The sequence below is a fragment of the Chaetura pelagica genome, unplaced genomic scaffold, assembly GCF_000747805.2.
Source record: "Chaetura pelagica isolate M959 unplaced genomic scaffold, ChaPel_1.0 scaffold314, whole genome shotgun sequence".
Taxonomy (NCBI): Eukaryota; Metazoa; Chordata; class Aves; order Apodiformes; family Apodidae; genus Chaetura; species Chaetura pelagica.
The window spans coordinates 187,123-193,130 of NW_009953218.1; positions in this window are offsets into that span (position 1 = coordinate 187,123).

The following is a 6,008-nucleotide window of genomic DNA, read 5'->3' on the forward strand; positions in this document are numbered from 1 at the left end:
ATTAGTTCCTCTGCCAGAATTGATGAATCATTATCTAGTTAGCACATTAAACATTCTTCTTTTGTATGAACACAGCTTTGTCAAACCAAATACAGGCTGTAGCATGTTCCTTCTTTCCAAAGGTTTTGGAATGTTTTATCACGCTCTATAAATCAGCTGGAACACTAAACAACCCTTTTAGTCTACATAATTTTAATAAACCGCTGTACTGTATTAAAATTCACTTGGAGTAGTAAAGGAAAACTACTACGATCTTTGTTGTTGTAGCACCGTAACACACTTGGTTGACTAAAGCAGACAGGCAAAAGTGCACAGATACAAACCATCTGCATCTTTCTTTACATTTCATGAAGGTGGAACGTTTTGCTTTTGTGGTACAACCTGCTGCGTGGTGGTACTGATTTGCCTTGCCTCACGTTAGGCACATCAGGTGTCCCCCAAACCCAACTTTCTTGAGTCAAAGAAATTACATATTTTCAAATAATAAACATCCTTTTTTTACAGTCCTCTTTTTTTTTGCAGGTTCTCAAATTGCATTAAATAAGTGAAATGAACCATAAAACGAGGGTGTAATGTGATCCTGCTCTGTAGCACACTTCCTGCTGGGGTTCCACAGTAGTTCCTGGCACAGGAAACAACCAGCCATATCAGCTCTGTCACAGCTCATTCAAGCTATGTTTCAGACTAAATTTCATATACCTTTTTATTCTTAACATGCTTTTAAATTGTTTTCCATTGTCTTCCACATGCCCCATGGTACCATTATAATTGCTTTGCATTAACTACAAAAACTGTAAACAAATTGCATAATAAAATTCTGTGTGGCAGATACATCAAAATTCCTGTAGACTGTTAAAATAAATATGCATGTATTCAATATGCAGAGACCTGCATATTTTATGTAAGCATTATGTGATAATTTAAAACTCCCCATTATTTCAATGTACATATATAAATATATATATATATATATACACATACATATCTTTGTAGCCGTGCTTATAGTTTCCAGCTACTTTGGGTAGAATTTAGATAACTTTATTTCTTCCAGCTGGTGAGAGCTTAGAAGGTAAGTAAGTTATCTGTACTTTGGTGGGTAGGCATCCTATTCCTATCCCATCTAGTTCTTATTACTCACAGTCTGTTTCACATTAGAGAATATATGCTTTTAGTCAGCACAGTTAATTTCCATGTTTGATCTTTTGTTGAATTTTAAAATGTGTAATTTAAAAACATACTTCACGTAGAGATTTTGAAATAAAGGAAATGTGTTAATACTTTACAACAATTATCAAATCACTGCTAGGTAAAGTCTCTGCATTCACTTCAAAATCAAGGTATAATTTGAGAACAGTGTACTTATTCAATTCATTCTTCACTGTAATACTTTATCACCTAGTTCTTTCATACTGTTTAGTAGGTTCTTACCCTTTCACTTTGATAAAGGCTCAAAGGATTTATTCTGGCAAAGGAACAAAAGCATGGATTTATCTGGCAAAAAACTCATCCAGGTAGTGAATAATATGCTACTGAATATTAAGATAAACCAAATATTTTAACAATATCATTTTGAGCATGAAATTTTCAGTATCTCTTAACGGCTTTTTGTAAACCATACCAAAGCACATTTTAGACTTAAAATGCCAGCCTTGGTGGAAGATGGGAGGGATTAATCTTCAAATAGACATATACTTAGGGCATTCTACAAAACCAGCATTAACCAGAGCTCTGGCGAATCAGGGAAACCTGAAGACTGTTCTTCTATCATATGAATTTCTGTTCGGAGTAGGCAGCACTTGTCTGCCTGTATCACCTGCAGGACCCCATGAGGGCACGAGTCACAAGCAATCTACAGATCAGGCCCTAATATCTTAAGAGCATCAGAATAAAAGAAGTAGGCTTTCATTATGTGCTTTGGTGCACAATGAGAGAATCAACAATACACGCACTTATCTTAAAAACATATTTAGACCCCAGAGGTGGATTTATCAAGAGTAAATTCAAACGTCCCAGTGCCCTTTTTGGCCTTTACTCATGTGGTAAAGTATGTGCTCCACATCATATGATGGAGGAGAACCTCTTATTTTTCCTAGTCTACACTGCAGCAGTTGCTAATTTTTTTTAAACCTAACAGTTAAATAACCTCATTCTGTTAGGCTCCTTTTTTTCAAGACTGTTCTTCTCTTGGAATATAACGTACAAAGATGTTTTGGGGCAACAGAATTACTAAACATTACCTATGCATATTTCATAGAATTGTTTAGTTTGGAAAAGACCCTTAAGATCACTGAATCCAACCATTAAGCTAACCCTACCAAGTTCACCACAAAACCATGTCCTTAAATGCCAGGCCTACATAACTTTAAAAAAAGACTTCAGGGAGGGTGGAGCTAACAGAACTTGTTTACAAATTTGCTTAATAACGTCTTTCCAAACTAGTTTTCAACACAGTAGTAACTAATACACAGGCCATTCCAGTCTATGTTGGTGCTGTGTTACTCTTGTAGCTATAGGGTTTAACATTATAACAGAGACTACTGTAGGGAGAGGCAGTATCTTTGAGCTACCTGATACAGCTGGTAAACTGAGAAACTTTCAGGTACAAATGTCAAAAGCCTATATATCTTCTAACTGTGCCTATATATCTTCTAACTGTGCCAGTTGGTTAAATAGGCAACAAGGTATCTCCCCAGAATCCTCACATCTCTTACACTTCCAAAGTACTAGTTCACCTGTGCTCACAGTTTTTAAATTCAGAATATTCCTTTGGGTCCAAATCACCATGGATGCATTTAATACCATTTTTGCTCACTGAAGTAACTGAAGGCCTTATGAAATAAGTCCCATGGCCGAACTACTTCTGGGGGCATGTTTGCATGAATGTGACAAACAAAAAAGAGTTAACGCAATGCAATCAGTCACTGGGTCTCATGTGAGCAATACTGCAAGAGTTGGGCTGCTGAGCAGAAATTCCTCACAGTGCTCCAGATAAAAACAAAGGAGGTTCTCAGCAAACTTGCCAGCCTTTGGACCACATTGTCAAGAAGACATAGCTAGGATGAGATTTATGGCTAGATCAGGCACAGCTAACAGCCAGAAAGAGCTAGTTGATAAATTGTAAGCTTACATATTTTACTATGAAAAACAGTAGCAATTGTAATGGGAATGTCTTATGTCCTGCAGCTGCAACAGTTTCTTTCCAAAAAGTGCATCAAATAGCTTTTATGATTTCTCCTTTTAGTGCTAGCCTGTCAAAATCAGCAATTTGCTCTTTCTAGAAAAGAGAAGTGGAGGCAAAATGGCTTGCGCATCAGGTCTTGTAGTATAATTCTGAAAAATAGTAAAATCAAGGCACTAGGTCTTTAACTATCGTCAGTGGAATGGTTCTGATTTTGCATCAGATTCATTCCCCAATTTATTTTGTGTGCCTGTGCATGTATACTGAGAAACAAACAGTTGAAACTGCAAACATTTACTGTCGAACTTGTTAGACTCTTACAAGCTTCAGTGATGAAAAAGATACAAGTATCACAACACTGAAAATATTTAAGTAAGTTAGTGTAACAGAACTACTCCAATATCCCACCACCAAAGTCCACGCAAACCCCATCAACACCTGCAAGAGTATACGCTGAGTTTTAAAATGCTCCTAAGGTAAACAGCAATATTATCAGATCTACCTTTATGAAAACTACATGCACTGTGAGCTGATGTGCTGTACTGCAAAAGCAACAGGTTATTTTGAAAGCCAGATGAACTCACAGTCTGTTCTCCCATCAGCATTCCTGCAGCTGGTGTCCAACTGCCGACTATAAAAGCTACGCACCAGCAAATGACATTTTTATCTTTTTAAAAGATAAAAAGTTTTGCTTCAATGACTGCATTGGCAATGAGGTTCACTATAATGGTATCTTAATTATACTGTGTGCCAATCAACCACCACAACGTGTCTCTGGCAACTTGCAAAAGAAATCCTATCTGTGATGAAATCCTTGAAGAACGGAAAACCTTGCAAACTGCACCACGCGTGTGTCTGTCTTGATGACTATATGGGTAAAATTGCAAAGCCGAGTCCAAGAAGCCAAATACAACAGGTCTTCCACCTCCCACCCCCCCCCCAAAAAAACCCCCCGATTTGTTCTCCATACATATACGTCCTGAAAAAATATCCAGTTACCATCTTAAAAGTGAGTAGTTCACAATGAATTCCCAAAAGCCAGTAAAACAAGTTAAGGGAACTAGTTCTTAACATAATAGATGAGTCTTGAGGCAAAGCTACAAATCTGTTATTAGCTGTTATTACAAGAGATGTTTCAGTGACTCTTCAGCTTGGAAGATCAGTTGTCCATATTATATTTATGGCTTTTAAAGGAGAAGAAAAATCTGTCTTGGGATATATGCAAGGCTTCTATAGGCTTTCAAGAACCTGTTAATCTCCTACTAAGCTATATGTCAATTATGCTGAATGGTACAAACTTGTCTACCCTTTGCAAGGGTTTTTATGGAAGCCTTTGAGAAATAGAGCACTCACCTAAAAATATGGACAGTAGACTGGATGCACAGAGTTCTTACTGGGAGCAGCTCCTAAACTAAGACCATTTCCTTAATCTACTTACAGCAACATTTTGCACTATCATATGCAGTAATAGAAAATAATGAAAAGGGGTGAGAATGACTACTGCTCCTCTCTTGCTATACCTACCTATTTAACACAGAACTCTTGTTTCTGCTGTTGACAGAATACTTTCCTAGCTCCACTCTATGATGGAAGAACATGCTAGCTATTAAGTGCACACTATCTACTAAAGCAAATGTTCCACTATGGATATTACAAATAAATTCATCTACTATGGCTACTTAAACCAGATAAATCTATTTGCCGACATGGTAGTAGTAGCAGTAGTTCCTACTTCTTAGAAATTAATTCCTATAGCATACTTTCATTCAAGGATCCCAATAAATAAACTGAATAATAATTACCATCATTTTACAGAAGAGAAACTAAGACACCTAATGGTGAAGTGACATCTCACAGGCAAACAGTTGGTTATATGCCACAGAGGAACCAAAGACTGATGATGATTTGTCCAGTGCCCTTTTACACTCGTTTTCCAAATGGTGATTCATAAGATGTCAACAGCCTTATAGAACAATGATGTCATTTCTTTTTAATGGTCCTAGATCACATTATCCTCCAAAACCAAAATGAACATTAGTAGTAACGTATTTGCATGCTTAAAATGTCCATGCTGAGCAGCACAGGGCAGAGTATAAGCACATGTAAATAAGCATCGTAAGCACTTCCTGACAATTAAATCATAGCATTTCTTCTCACAACTAGTTTCAAACTTCATCTGTGGTTCTTTGAAGGACTCTAGTAAACTATGATTAAGATGTGAATTTCCACTAAATGATTCACATTTGAAGCAGTACATCTTTGTAGTTGGAAAAATCTTCTGGAAAAAGAAGTGATAGATTTGCAGGAAGAAGGAGTAAAATGAGAGTTACAAAAGACATTACACAGAGCAGGCAATCTCTCTATCAAGATATTCACAGTAAATAATAAGTGGCAATATCATGCATATTTCTGCCCTTTGACATGACGATAATGATAAATACTAGAAGTAAATATTTAAAAATTCAGTACCCCACGTAATATTATTTGTAATAGCAAATGATCAGTACTTGATCCCATTCTATACTTTTAGAAATTAACACAGAAGTGAAAGAAATCTAAAACAGGATTACTTGTTACTAATTTTTTACAGAAAATTCCTCCTACTTGACATGAAAGTTCATTGTTTCCAGAGACTCTTTGTGTTAAAACATGTCCTGCAAAAATCAACTGATGTTATGTGGTTGCATGAGAATAAACACTGCAGTGAGAGTCTGTGTGCCTGTCCACCTGATGGAGAGTTTTATGCCAGGAAAAGGACAGTACTCCCACAGTCCCCCTTGCACTGTCCTTCTCAGCACACCACTGGTGCTTGTTCCAGCACTGCATTTTT